Genomic DNA, 15,814 nt, shown 5'->3' with positions numbered 1-15,814 from the left:
TATGAAATGTTCATGGTAGAAAATTTCAAAAATGAAGATAAACCAGAAAAACAAAATAAAAACAAGCTGCAATACCAATTGTCTTTGAACATTTTGATGTGAATTGTCCCCATTCCTCCTCAATGTTAATAGGAATAAGAGTTCAATATGAATATATCTTAATTCTTTTAAAGTGTAATAATATAGAGTGAATATTTTGTTATAAAATATTCTTTTTCAATGCAATTTTTAATGGTACACTGTATTGCACTGTACAGATCATGATATATATTTATATAACAATCTACCATTGCTGAACACTTTGGTACTTGCTGATATTTCAGGAAGCAAAGCAGCGTAACAGGGTAGCAGAGATAGCCAGGGGTTTGAGGTGGCAAGGTAGAGATGGAGGGGAAGTGTTCCCCTGAGCACATGCTCCAAAGAAGATACTTAGAAGGTGGGGCTCATGACTGTCTTTGATGGTGGAACTTGGCCACATGTTGACAACTGCAGTGTCTAGCCAAATGGCTCTATATAGCTGTATCTTTGACCATTTTCATGATTATTTCTTTTTGGATGAATTCATAGAAAAGGAAATGTGGGACTAACAGCTTTATGCTGTTAAGGTATTGATGAGTGTTGTGAAATTGTCATTTGGAAAGTTGGAACGGGTTTACTTTTCCAAGAGTATGAAGGAGTGCTCATTTCCTGGGAGTTACTGCCAACACTGGGTGTAATCATTTTACCTATTTTTTTTTTTTTACATGTTTTTGAGCTGGAATAATTTTAACTTGTACCATGGATATCTTGTCCCCAAAAGTTCTCTGTTCTGAGACTCTGTTGGATGGTTGTAAACTGTTTTTGTTCTTTTGTTTTGTTTTTAAGGCAATACTCACAGCAATGAGGAGAGTAGAAAGTACTAAGATAGTGTGTTATAATCACGATTCCATACTAGGATGTATTAATAAAACATCACTATAGGAAAGAGTTCAGTGATTGAGGTATTTGCTTTAGGATGTTTTGTATTACAAGAGGCATCAACCAACATTTAGAAATAATAAATTTACTAAATCTGAATAAAAATCAGAAAGAAACTCTGCAATTACTGACTTCTTTCCTAGCGGATTATGAGGTGACTCCTAGATTTCAGGGAAACAGCTTCTTGATGTTTGCATGGGATTTGCTCTCTATGACAGAGTCGGCTGTAATAACGGGTAGTAGTGGAAACACTACATGCCTAGCCTGCCATGGAGATTAGTGAGTCAAAATCTGTTAATGCTGGCAAATGCATATCTGATACCTTGCGGTATTATTTTTCTCTTATTCCCACATTTTGTTAATAACCTGATCTCGTCGCAGAAAAACATCTCGTTAATATAGTTTTCACCCTTTTATAAAAAACTTTCCAAAAAAGTATTTTCCTTCCACATCTGTTTAATATGCCACAATTCCTTGTTTCACGAGTACATCAAATGGGATTGCTAGCTGGTATAGTTGTGTCTTTCTAGCATAATCTGAGAGATTAGTACAAAAGAGGTTATGAGAACTAAGACTCTGACATTTCCAAATAATGTTTTATATTCTGTTACTTATGCAAGAAGAATGTAAAAGTGAATATGGGATAAACTAAAGCAAATACAGTCGTGTGGTAGGGAGTAAAAGACTAGAAGAGATCATTTTATTCATTCAACAAATACTTTTCTAAGCAATGCTGTGCAACAAGTCCTATTCCAGGAGTCGGAGAGGCAGCAGTGAGCAAAACAAAGACCAAAGATGGCGATGCTGATTTCTTCTCTGTTCCATTTTACTTACATTACCAAGCACCACACGTGTTTCATCAAATTGTCTATGGAATTTGCGGGAGTTAAACTTTGAATTAGGCCAGCTTTGAATTAAGACCAGAAAAGTGCTGTGCTGGTTTCTCATCTTTGAACCTGGAAATCTGTGTTACAACTGGATGAAGTTTCAGCTGCATTGAGCCCTCCTGGGGTCTTGGAGTGCAGCTGCAGGAAGAAGAGCACATTTGGTAAGGGCTCAATGTAACAAGTTGTGGTAGTTAGGTTCAGGTGTCAACTTGGCCAGGTGGAGATACCTAGTTCTATTGCTGTGGACATGAGCCAATGGCATGTGAACCTCATCTGCTGCTGATTACATCTGCAGTCAGCTAGGAGGCGTGCCTGCTGCAATGAATCATGTTTGATTTAACTGGCTGGAAGCTTAAACGAGAGAGGTCAACATAGCACAGCCAAAGCAGCTCAGCATACCTCATCTTAGCACTCACAGCTCAGCCCAGGCCTTTGGAGATGCAGAGAGGAATCACCCCAGGGAAAGTTGCTGGAACCCAGAGGCCTGGAGAGAAGGCCAGCAGAGATCACCCTGAACCTTCCCACGTCAGAAAGAACCTCAGTTGAAAGTTGGCTGCCTTTCCTCTGAAGAAGTATACATTAACTAAATAAATCTCCTCTTACTGAAAGCCAATCTGTCTCTGGTATGTTGCATTTCAGCATAGCAAACTAGAACACAAGTCAAGGCTGGGTCTGCTGCTAATGTAGAGGCAGCAGCACTGCTCTCCTAGGTGTATGGGCTCCCAGGGGAACAGATGTGTGTGTGGGTGTGTGAAGTGGAGGTGAGTGAGGACTCACCTTCTGTCTTCAAATGTCCCAGTCAAATGCTAAGGCAGGCACTAGGGTTGGAGGAAGCTGTGGTTAACTGGAGAAAGGCCTGGAGTGATCCACACATATTGCAGTGACACTCCTTGCAGGGCTGATAAGTGTATTTAAATGGTTCTCTGGTCAAGGAACAGGGTCAGAAAACAGAGCTAAGCCCACTATGGCTTCATTGAGCCTATCTATGTGCAATTGTTAGCTCCCCATTTGAGGACTGGGTCATTGGATTTGAATTTAGTCCTATACCCGATAATCAATAAGAAATATATACTGTTATCTATTGGAGAGAAAGGAAAATAAGTCTCACTAGATCTGATTGCTTTTATTATGCAGAATTTAAGAGGATACATGTAGAAGAGTAAATGATTCTCTTATTTTTGAGATAATTGAGTAGATATTTTATGCTACTATATTCAACTGAAATGTGAGGGAAGCTGAAGTACAGTATGATTTTGTTGAGGTCTCACTATACAGTTTCCTTTGGTAATAACAAAAAGCCTGAGCTTTTGGGTTTCACCCAGGGCCTGCTGACCCAGGGTCATTCATCTGCAGCAAAGCAGCGATGCAAGTGGAAGAAGAGTAAGATAACCCAGTAAACTCCCATTTAACTAGAGAGCCTGAAGCATGTTTTTTTAATTCATTGACTATTTTCATTAATCCACTATTGAAGTAGATGAACCAGAAACCACCAAATACCAGCCTGCTTTGGGTTATTGCATTCTGTTAGATGGGGGAGGAGGGGAGGAGGGAGAGGATGATGGAAAGAAATATTAGAAATGATCCCTGCCTTCAGGGAGCTAACAAATCAGTTGGGTAGAACAATATTCCCATATGTGAAACTGCGGCTGTGCCAGTTTGAAAGTATTATGTACTCTAGAAAGACCATGTTTTAATCCTGATCCAATCTTGTGGGAACAACCATTTTCTTCATTCTGAGTCAATATTGTACGTAGAAGCTTTTGATTAGATTATCTCCATGGAGGTGTGGCACGCCCAATTGTAGTTGTAAACCATGAGTAGATGGAAATGTGACTCCACCCATTCCAGGTGGGTCTAGATTAGTTTGTTGGAATCTCTTTAAAAGAGGAAACATTTTGGAGAGAAACCTCAGAGCTGACAGAAACGACAGAAGCCTCAGAGCTGACAGAAACTTAACAGCAGAGCTGACCCAGATGTAGATACATGGAGAACAGAGACATGAATGTTTGGAGATGCTTGGAGGCCAGCAGACATTGCCATGAGATATTAACCAAGCCAGAACCTGGAGACAGTCAAGGGAAGCCAAGAGATAAAGGCCAGCCCTGGAGAAGTAAAGTGAGGAACCCCCACAGGAACAGAGGCTGAAAGCAATGGCGCCCAGGAGCAAGGGACCAGCAGATGCCAGCCACGTGACTACCCAGCTGACAGAGGTGTTCCTGACCTCTTGGCATTTCTTAAGTGAAGGTAACCTCTTGCTGGTGCCTTAATTTGGACACTTTCACTTCCTTAGAACTGTAAACTTATAACTTAATAAATTCTGTTTTTTAAAAGCTGTTCCAGTTCTGGTAGATTGTATTCTGGCAGCTTGCAGACTAACACAATGGCTAATATGGAACAGTGCACTGTTGCTAAGTGATGAGGTGGGAAAGAAATATAACTATAGGAATTTGGAGAAGGAAATTGCAAAAGAAAAAAGAAAGCACAAGAAGAGAGGAGGATAGAGTGTGTTTTACACTCGTGACCTAACCAACCAGCAGGAAGGCTTAATACTGGGCCTTAGGAACAGGGAAAGAGGAAAGGATGGTGTGCTGGTTTGAAAGGAAGTATGCCCCCTAAGAAAAGCCATGTTTTGATATAAATCCCATTTCATAAAGGTAGAATAATCCCTATTCAATACTGTATATTTGAAACTGTAATGAGATCATTTCCCTGGTTGATGTGATTTAGTCAAGAATGGTTGTTAAACTGGATTAGGGGATGACATGTCTCCACCCATTTGAGTGGGTCCTGATTGGTTTATTGGAGTCCTATAAAAGAGGAAATATTTTGGAGAATGAGAGATTCAGAGAGAGCAGAGAATGCTGCAGCACCACAAAGCAGAGAGTCCACCAGCCAGCGACCCTTGGAGATGAAGAAGGAAAATGCCTCCTGGGGAGCTTCATGAAACCAGAAGCCAAGGGAGAAAACTAGCAGATGACGCCGTATTTGCCATGTGCCCTTCCAGCCAAGAGAGGAACGCTGACCGTGTTCACCATGTGCCTTTCCAGATGAGAGAGAAACCCTGAACTTCATTGGCCTTCTTGAACCAAGGTATCTTTCCCTGGATGCCTTTGATTGGACATTTCTATAGACTTGTTTTAATTGGGACATTTTCTCGGCCTTAGAGCTGTAAACTAGCAACTCATTAAATTCTCCCTTTTAAAAAGCCATTCCGTTTTGGTATGTTGCATTCCAGCAGCTAGCAAACTAGAACAGATGGTGACTAGGGAACTCAAGGGGATAGGAAAGAAATGTCCTGAAAAGAATGGGTGATCCATCCAGGGCACTGTGTTTAAAGATACGACAAACCAGTCTTAGGACTGCCAAGTTTAGAATTCACTGGGGTGTGCTCGGGTGGGGGTGGGGGGAGACTAGTACTGGAATGCAGCACTGAGAGAAATCTAGGTGGCAAATTAAGTCTCACATAAGTAGTTTGGCTGAAGTAAGGTTTCTGGTCATTAATGAATTCACAGCTCATGGGGTATAAGACCAGCTCTAGGGCAGTGTTGTCCAGTAGAAATGTAGTGTGAGCTGCATATGCCATTTTAAATTTTCAAGTAGCCACACTTGAAAAAGTAAAAAGAAAAGGTAATGTTTTAGTTTGCTAAAGTTGCTGAAATGCAATATTGTCAGAAATGGCCTGGCTTTTACAATGGGGGTTTATTAACACACAAGCTTACAGTTCTGAGACTGTGAAACTGTCTAAATCAAGGTATTGACAGGCAGTACTTTCCCTCCAAAGGCCAGCTGCTGGCTGTCTGGGACTCCTCTGTCACATGGCAAGATACGTGGTGATGTGTGCTGGTCTCTCCCAGGTTTTGTTTCTTCCAGCTTCTGGGTTTAATGGTTCCTCTCTGTTTCTGTAGTTTCTCTGTTTTCTTTGTGTCCTTCTCTGACATTTCTCTCTCAGCTTCTCTGTCTTGCTCTGCATTTCATCTCTTATATGGGACTCCAGTAAGAGGATTAAGACCTATCTAGGGGAGTAATTTGGGTAGAGAATAAAAAAGCATTTGTGAAGTCCCCTTGAGGAACTAGGGAGAAAGGAGGAAATATTCAACTTCCATACCTGGGGAATTCCTAATATTCTTGCAAGCAATGGGGATAACCAATTCAATAGGTTGAGCCCTCGATTTTGGGGTTTGCTCCTATGAAACTTATTCCTACAAAGGATAGGCTAACCCTGCTTCTAATTATGCCTAAGAGTGACCTCCAGAAAACCTCTTTTGTTGCTCAGATGTGGCCTCTCTCTCTCTAGGCCAACTTGGCAGTTGAACTCACTGCTCTTCTATGTGGGACATGACTCCCAGGGATATAAATCTCCCTGGCAACGTGGGCAGAAATCCCAGGATGAGCCAGGACCCAGCATCATGGGATTGAGAAAGCCTTCTTGACCAAAAGGGCGAAGATAGAAATGAGACAAAAAATATTTCAGTGGCTGACATTTCAAACAGAGTCAAGAGGTTAGCCTGGAGGTTATTCTCATGCATTATACAAATATCCCTTTTTAGTTTATGGTGTACTGGAGTGACTGGAGGGAAGTACCTGAAAGTGCTGAGCTGTGTTCCAGGAGCCTTGATTTTTGTAGATGATTGTATAACTATATAGCTTTTACAATGTGACTGTGTGTCTGATGCTCCTTTTATCCAGGGTATGGACAGATGAGTAAAAAAATAAGCATAAAATAAATAAATAATAGGGGAGGACAAGGATTAAAAAATTTAGTAGATTGAAATACTAGCAGTCAATGAGAGACAGGGATAAGGGGTATGAGATGTATGAGTTTTCTTCTTTTTTCTTTTTATTTCTTTTTCTGGAGTATTGCATATGTTCTAAATGTGATCATGGTGATGAATGCACAACTATGTGATGATATTGTGAGCCAATGATTGTATACCATGTACGGACTGTATGTGTGTGAAGATTTCTCAATAAAAATTTTTAAAAAATTAAAAAAAAAGACAGACCCACCTGGGGTATACCCCTCAACTGAAATAACCTAATCAAAAGGTCCCACCCTCAATAGCTCTACACCTACAGGAATGGATTAGCTTTAAGAACATGATCTTTTCTGGGGTACATACAGGTTCAAGTCCTCAAAGGTGACATGAACTTTTATAATATATTTAACCCAATATATCCAAAATATTATCGTTTCAATCTATTATTAATATATGAAAGCATTAATGAGGGCATTTTACATTTTATTTTGTCCTAGCTGTTTGAAATCTGGTGAGTATGTATGTTTTTCTTAGAGTGCATCTCATTTGGACTGGTCACATTGCAAGTGCTCAGTAGCCACACGTCGCCAGTGGCTGCTGTTGGACGATACAGCTCTAGGGACTCAGGGCCTCAAACACAGATGCCAGTAGGAGCTAAGAACTATTGAAACCATTATGAAGGAAAATTGAGGAAACGAAACTATCTTTGGATCCAGTCAAAGCTTGTGTTGAGGGAAAGGGAAGCAGGGAGAAGGGCAGACTTGAAGAGAATAAATGGGGACTCCACAAGTTCTTAGGACTAGTCCCTGGGAAATCAGACACTATTTGCTATCAAAAAACTATTCCAACTCTTACAAATACTTGTCCTGTGGCTGCAGAGAACTAGAAGTGGGAGATCAGAGACAGACTGGGACACAGTGGAGGCCCATCAAGAGGAGACAAAGGTAGAAGAAGATAATCAGGGGGTGATGATAAAGAAATGACCCTTTCTGTAATAAGAGGTCATGCTAGGTTGTGAAAGGGAGGGAAATAAAGTTGTTTCAGGAAGTAGAGGGAGGACCAGTATGCAGTTATGATTGAGGCTAAGTTTCCTCCTGGTGATAAAGAGAGATGATATGTGGACCTGGAGGGTAAACTGGGCCTCCACATTGAGGGGTGGGGAGTGGAGACCTCACTGCATGAGATGAGTACACAAATTGGGTGATTTTGTGAGCCACTGATTGTATACCATGTATGGACTCTATGTGTGTGAGAAGACATGTGAGAAGACCCATGAAATGAAAAGACAACCAACAGAACAGGAGAAAAAATTTGCAAATTATATATCTGATAAATGACTTGTATCCAGAAAATGGGAAGAACTCTTTCAAATTGATAACAAAAAGATAAATTTTTAAAATGGGCAAAGGGTCTTAAGTCATTTCTCCAAAGAAGATAAACACATGAAAAAAAAAAGTTTGTCATTAGTCATCAAGAAAATGCAAATCAAAACCACAATGAAGAGGGCTCTCCAGCCACTGGACCTGAGGAGGCTACTTGAGACGGAGCTGCCATGGAGACAGCTGAGGAAGCCAAGGAGATGAAGCTGACATCAGTGAGCTCTGCTGGGACATGTTCTCCAAAATGGGCACGTACTACCTACCTGGCGAACTGACGGCTATCAGCGTAGATAAGCTCCTGAAAAATTATGAATAAACCAACCAAATTGAATTATCTTGAAATGAAAGATATTGCTATAAACATTGGTAGAAATGTAAAGGACTTGGTGGTCTGCAGCCTTATCTGGATCAGATCAATGTAATTGTGGAGCAGGTGGTGGCTCTTGAACAAGTAGGCTACAAGTTGGATGCATATTCAAAAAAACTGGAAGCCAAGTATAAGAAGCTGGAGTGGCGATGAAAAAATTATTCCTATGGGAGAAAGTCTCTTTTAATGTGGAAGAATGTTGTATAAGACCTAAATTTTGAGGCTGGTGGAGTTGTTAAAACTCTTCGGAAGGAAGTACGCTGGTCATCCCAGGAGTATCCCAACATTGAAGTAAACTGGAGAACTACGGTTATTCTTGAGCCTCCTTTGAGGTGGTAGCTCTCAAAAACTCACACTTATAACTCTTTGCCTTCTACTTAAATGTTTCACCATCCACTTAGGACAGAGACTCAAAGTTCAGAATAAACCTGGGCTTGATAGTAGAATCAAAAGACAGGACCTATTTTTTACTGGTTGTGGTTGATTACTTCATTATTTTCTGAAATGGGTGGTTCTTTAAGTTATACTGTAAATGGTTGTTTTTGCTATTAATCATGCCAATGTATTGTTAAGACTAATTAAAAGAAAACAAACCAAATTTGTCCTTATGAATGTCAGTAAGATACCTTTTTTTATAATATTGCAAATAACAGAACATCTTAAAATGAATTCATGCTGAGCCTTAGAAAGTGAGCAGATACAGTAAAAGGAAATGTGATAGAGAAAAGACAAAAGACAAGATGTATGTATTTATACATATGTGTGTGTGTTGGGTGGGTGGGGGTGGTAGGTGTGCACTGTCATTCATAAAATAAAGCATTTTATAAAACAATAACAACCCACAATGAAATATCACTTCCCACTCACTAGGATGGCTAGAATCAAGAAGACTGACAATAACAAGTGTTGACAAGGATAGGGAGAAACTGGAAACCTCATACATTGCTGGAAGGAATGTAAAATGGTACAGGCACTTTGGAAAACAGTTTGGTGGGTCCTCAAAATGCTAAACTTGTTCAACAATATTTTCTAGCTTTAATTGTATAATCCTTGCTCATATTTTGTTAAATTTATTCCTTAGCGATTTATGTTTTTGTTACTATAGTAAGTGGTGGTTTTTGTCTTATTTCAACTTTCAATTGTGTAATCATCACCATAATCTAAGTTTAGAACATTTTACCATGCCTAAAGAAACCTTGCATCTATTAGCAGTTACTTCCCATTTCTACTCTTCCCTGCCCTACCCACCTCCCCAACCGCAGGCCCTACTATAGATGAATGCTAATCTACTTTCTATGTCTGTGGATTTGTCTATTCTGGACAGTTCATGTAGATGGTATCATACATGATGTGGTGTTTTGTGACTGGCTTCTTTCACTTAGTATAGTATTTTGAGGTTCAACCATATTGTATAATTTATCAGTGCATCATACTTTTTTATTGCCAAATAATATACCATTGTACATTGTTCATTCATTAGGTGATGGCCATTTGGGTTGTGTTAACTTTGTTTTACTTTAATGAATAATGCTATTGAGAATTCATGTACAAGTTTTTGTGTGGTCACATGTTTTCATTTTTCTTGGGTAGATCCCTAAGAGTGGAATTTCTGGATCATAAAGTAAAGGACTTTCTCATGAAAGTAAAATGACAACCTACACAATGGGAGAAGATATTTGGAATCCATAAATCTGATAAAGGTTTAATTATCCAAAATATATAAAGAAATCCTGCAATTTAACAGCAAAATGACAAACAATGCAACTAAAAAATTGGCAAAAGACATGAATACACAACTACTGAAAGAAGATACACAAATGCAGAAAGCACATGAAAGATGCTCAACATCATTATCTATCAGAGAAATAAAAATGAAAATCAAAAGGAGTTACCATTTTACACCCATCAGAATGGCTGCTATATAAAAATGGAAAATAACAAGTGCTAGAAAGGATACGGAAAAATAGGAACACTCATTTATTGCTGGTGGTGATATAAAATGGTGTGGCCACTGTGGAAGACAGTTTTGTGGTTCTTCAGAAAGCTAAGTATAGAGCTACCACGTTATCCAGCAATGCCACTATTAGGTATATATCCAAAAGCATTGAAAGCAGGGATTTGAACAGCTACTTGCACACCAATGTTCATAGCAGCATTATTCACAACTGCCAAAAGATGGATGCAGTCCAAGTGTCCATCAACTGATGAATGGATAAATAAAATGTGGTATACACAAATTACTCAGCCGTAAAAAGGAATGATGTCCTGAAACATGGGACAATATGGATGAATCTTGAAAACATCATATTGCGTGAAATAAGCCACACACAAAAGGACAAATATTGTATGATCTCATTGATTTGCAACAATTAGAATAAGCAAACTCAGAGTGAGAATCTAGAATATAGGTTACAAGAGGATGACGTGGGGATAGGGAATGGGAAGTTTAGGCTTGAAATATACAAGTTTCCTATTTGGAATGATGGAAATGTTTTGGTAATGGATGGTGGTGATGGTAGCACAACATTGCAGATACAACTAACAGCACTGAAATATATACCTGAATATGATTTAAAGGGGAAATCTTAAGATTATATATATGGTAAGAGAATAAAAATTGAAAAACAAATCCATAGAGGGTGCAGGGGTGGTTCAGTGGAGAGTTCTTGCCTGCCATTTGGAAGACCCAGATTCAATTCCCGGCCTGTGCACTTCTCCTCCCTGTCCCAATCAACAAATGGTGCTGCAATAACGGGATACTCACATGGAAAAAGAATGAAATGTGACACCTACCATACAGTACACACAAAAAATAGTCCATGAAACTATACTACACAAGCAGTGAGCCCAAGTTAAATCATGGACTTTAATTAATAGTAAATTATAAAAATGTTCTATCATCAGTTGTAACAAATGTTCTACACCAATACAGTGTGTTGGTAATGGGGCATATTGGAATCGTATATTTATGCATAATTGTTCTGTACAACCACAACTTCTCTAATAAAGGATGAAAAAAATCACTGTACAATTAAAAAAAATTTCCTTACTGGGTCTTTTGGTTCTTTGGGTTCCAAACAAATAGGAGTCTCCATTATGCCTCCCAGACCACTAAAGTCTAAAGCAATGGTTCCCACTATCAGCTCTTAGGACAATTACTGGTTGTATTGCTTATTTGGCAATTTAACTCTTCCATATTTACACGTTCTCTTTTCAACTAAATTTTCAGTTCCTTGAGACCACGGTAGGTACCCAAGAATTGGTTGATGTAATTTTGCTCTATTGATTAATTGAATTCAAGGGATTTATTCAAATACTTCTGTTGTGCAGAGCTTTCACTACAAAATGAAATAAGCTCCAATGTTTTGTAGCGCCATAGAAATTCTGGAGGTATTCAGATAAATGCTGATCAATCACGCCATTCAATTTATGGAGCTGAGCTGCAGTAATTTCCCCCATAGTGGGTGATGTAGAGGAGACCTGGATTCTGCCCAGGACAGTTACGGGTCTGGATCTGGTTGTACAAAGCAGGTACTGTAAACCTCCCAGTGCCTCCCTTAGGACAAGGCCCTGAGCTGCATGAGCTGTTTCCTCTTTCTAAGTGGAGGTTTCCTCAAGCAATTGAGTTTGGTTTACTGGGCTTGACGTCTATTCTTTTTCCTCTTTCACTCTCTCTTTGTATACCAAATAGATTTTATTTTTGTTATTGTTCAAGTTTTGACCTTCAGAGAGTACTTTTCAGTGGTGAAAAGCATGTCCTGCACTTTAGAGACTTTATCTTTTGAGATATGTTTTTTCTCTTTATTGTGAAAAATAACATATTTACAAAAAAGCAATGCATTTCAATGTGTACTGCAACAATTAGTTGTAGAACAGATTTCAGAGTTTGGTATGGGTAACTATTCCACAATTTTAGGTTTTTACTTCTAGCTGCTCTGAGACACAGGAGACTAAAAGAAATATCAATATAATGATTCAGCAGTCATACTCAAATGTTAAATCCTATCTTCTCTGTTATAATGCCATCTTCTCCTTTGATCTTTCTCCCACTCTTTAGGCGTATTTGGGCTATGCCTATTCTAACTTCTTCATGTTGGACAGGGCTATTGATAATAAGGGATAGGGAATGGAAATAGTTGATATTCTGGAGAGGCTGGCCCCTCTGGTTTTCAGGACTTATCTCGCCTAGGGACCCATCTGGAGGTTGTAGGTTTCTGGAAAGTAATCACAGTGCATGGAACCTTTGTAGGATTTCAGATAAAGCCCGAGGTGTTCTTTAGGTTTGGCAGGAATGGTTTTGGTTGGGGTTTGACAAACCATGATAAATAGCAATATCTAGCTGAAGCTTGCGTCAGAGTAGCTGCTTAACTCTATTTGAACTCTCTTGGCCGCTGATATCTTATTTGTTACAATTCTTTTTTCCCTTTTGGTCAGGAAGGTGTTGTTGATCCTAAGGTGCCAGGGCCAGGCTCATCCCTGGGAGTCACGTTCTGTGTTGCCCGGGAGACTTTCCTCCCTGGACGTCCTGTCCCATGTAGTGGGGAGGGTAATGATTTCACTTGCAGAATTGGGCTTAGAGAGAGAGAGAGAGAGAAAGAGAGGTCACACTTTCAAGATATTTTTAAAGTTAAAAGGCACAGGTAAATTCAACTTAATGCTCATACAGTTCCCTCACATTCGGCCGTGGGAAGAGGGGGCTGGGAAGGGGAGGCAGTGAGGGGGCACGGCCCTCCAAAGGACAGAATCTAAGTGCTTTGATAGAAGGCTTTTCAGCTTAAGTAGCAGCATAGCTAATATAATTTTACAGTAAGTTATATAAAACGTAGGATAGCATGTTAAGCCCAAAGGCAAGAAATTGTTCCAGTTGATGCCTTCTAGTCTGAGTGCTAGGATTCTGTACAGAATGCCAAACTTCCAAGTTGTACGTTCCTTGGTTGGAGCCGCTGCTGGAATTTGTCTCCTGGAGATGTCATCTAGCTCGGATTCTGTTCTATTATGTGCCTAGGTTCTACTCTATAATCCTTGCTTCTTTTTTACAAATTGCAATGATTTAAATAAAGCCTAGTGAGGAAAAAACATTTGAGATAAAAAGATTTAGTTAGGATATTTTTTTGGGAGGGTAGGAGGGAATGCAATATTGCTTTGGAAAAAATACAAATTTGATGTAAAAAATTTTTAAATTAAAAACAACAGAGGAAAGTAAATTCAACTAAGTTATGTATTTCAGAGATAGCCATTGTTAACATAGTCCATTTGTGACTATCTTTAAAGACATCTCTCTGCATATATATATTCATAGAGCTATATAGTTTTTCACAAATGGGATTATATAATACATTCAGTTTAGTAATTTGCTTTTTCCTCTCAACAGTATTTTATGGCTTTCTATAACAATAAATATAGATATAATCCCTATTTTTGTGGTTGCCCAGAATTCCATTGTATGTAACATGATTTGTTTAACTAGTTCTCCTTTCCCGGGCTTTTAGGTTGCATCCAGTTTTTCATGATTATAAATTAAGTGGCATTTTTAAAGCATATTTTGCTCAACTAACTTAACACCCATGTTCCTTTCAAATATTGTTTTCATCAGAAATATAGATTTGTGAGTGGAGAAAACTGTTGGCAAGAATGGAAATATTTTTATTTCCTGAGAAGTCTTTCCTTTTTCTACTCCATTCTATAATATCAAATTCCATTCAGCAATCATTTTAATCTATAACTTTCTAGACTCATTACTTATTTTGTTATATAAGCTAAGAATTTGGGGGTTCCCAAATACTTTATTTTCGATAGATTCTCAGAAATATTATTCTAGTCAAACCCTTATATGTGTTTGTAAAAATATATGTACGTATATATACATAGATGTATATTCTGTATATTTAATTTTCTTTAAAGTCTTTTGGGCATGGGAGCAATTTCATAAGGGATTATTTGAAAATATCACATATTCTCTGTACCAGAGTTTATGAGTTAAGAATTTATTTTCAAGGGGTGCAAGGATAGTTCAGTATTAGAATTCTCACCTGCCATGCAGGAGACCCAGGTTCAATTCCTGGCCCATGCACTTTCAACAAATGGTCTGCAATAACTGGGTAGTCACGTGGAAAAAGAATGAACTGTGATGCCTTACCATACAGCATACAAAAAAAAAAACCTATTCCAAACCGCTAGTGGAATTGATGGAGTGCACTGGACTTCTTCCCTTTGAGCCCAAGTACAGAAAGGATGGGTGATGCACCTTAGGTTATGGAAGACAGCCGTCCTGAATCCACTAATCCTCTTCTTTAAGCACTTTATACCAGAAGCATCTCAAGGCAAAGCTGTGTAATAGTCGTTTTTTGGAGGAGGTTAAGGCAGTGGGGTGAGTGGTAAGAGTCTTTTCTACATGGATCTTATTTTTTTTTATTGAATTCCTCACGCATCTGGTGCCTTCCTGTTTCCCTCTAAATGCCCAAGGCACTTCAGAGTGGCTTCCGGCTGGATCCTCTTTCCTCTTTCCCAGAGAAGATCTTGGGCTCTCATCTTTCCCTTCGTCTCTGGCCACATCAGAGCTTATTTGTTGAAGGATGATTAGGCTCAAGATGCTGTCCTGTGTTCTCCTAGTCCATTAGTATCTTGAGAGGTGGCCCGTGCTACTATGTTGGTAAAGAACAGTAACATTTTTTTTTTTCGCATGGGCAGGCACCGGGGAATCGAAGCTGGGTCTCCGGCATGGCAGGCAAGAACTCTGCCTGCTGAGCCACTGTGGCCTACCCCAGATAGTAACATCTTATTTATTTTTTAAACATAACAATATACAAACACAAATATTCTTACCATATGATCACTCCATTCTTGATGTATAATCAATAACTCATAATTTCATCACATGGTCGTATATTCATCATCATAATCATTTCTCAGAACATTTGCATCAATTCAGAAAAAGAAATAGAAAAAAGAAAAAAAATCATACATACCATACCCCTTACCCCTGCCTTTCATCGATCATTAACATTTCAATCTACTAAATTTATTTTAACATTTGTTCACCCTATTATTTATTTATTTTGAATCCATATGTTTTACTCATCTGTACATAAGGTAGATAAAAGGAGCATCAGACACAAGGTTTTCACAATCACACAGTCACATTGTGAAAGCTATATCATTATACAATTATCTTCAAGAAACATGGCTACTGGAGCACAGCTCTACATTTTCAGGCACTTCCCTCCAGCCTCTCCATCATACCTTAACTAAAAAGGTGATATCTATATAATGTTTAAGAATAACCTCCAGGATAACTTCTCAACTCTGAAATCTCTCAGCCATTGACACTTTATTTTGTCTCATTTCTCTCTTTTCCCTTTTGGTCGAGAAGGTTTTCTCAGTTCCTTGATGCTGAGTCTTAGGTCATTCTAGGATTTCTGTCCCACGTTGCCAGGAAGGTTCAAACCCCCGGGAGTCATGTCCCACATA

The 15,814-nt window shown here is 39.0% G+C and overlaps 1 protein-coding gene and 1 pseudogene across 10 annotated transcripts in view; both read left to right on the top strand.

The window, feature by feature from the left end:
- Window positions 1-15,814, top strand: part of CCNY (cyclin Y) — a 317,654-nt gene that overhangs the window by 61,328 nt on the left and 240,512 nt on the right. The gene's annotated exons all lie outside the window — the stretch shown is intronic.
- LOC143688103 (biogenesis of lysosome-related organelles complex 1 subunit 2 pseudogene) lies at window positions 8,081-8,500 on the top strand (annotated as a pseudogene).

The sequence above is a fragment of the Tamandua tetradactyla genome, chromosome 1, assembly GCF_023851605.1.
Source record: "Tamandua tetradactyla isolate mTamTet1 chromosome 1, mTamTet1.pri, whole genome shotgun sequence".
NCBI lineage: Eukaryota > Metazoa > Chordata > Mammalia > Pilosa > Myrmecophagidae > Tamandua > Tamandua tetradactyla.
The sequence above is the reverse complement of the archived record's forward strand: the minus strand, read 5'-3'. Positions and strand labels throughout refer to the sequence as shown.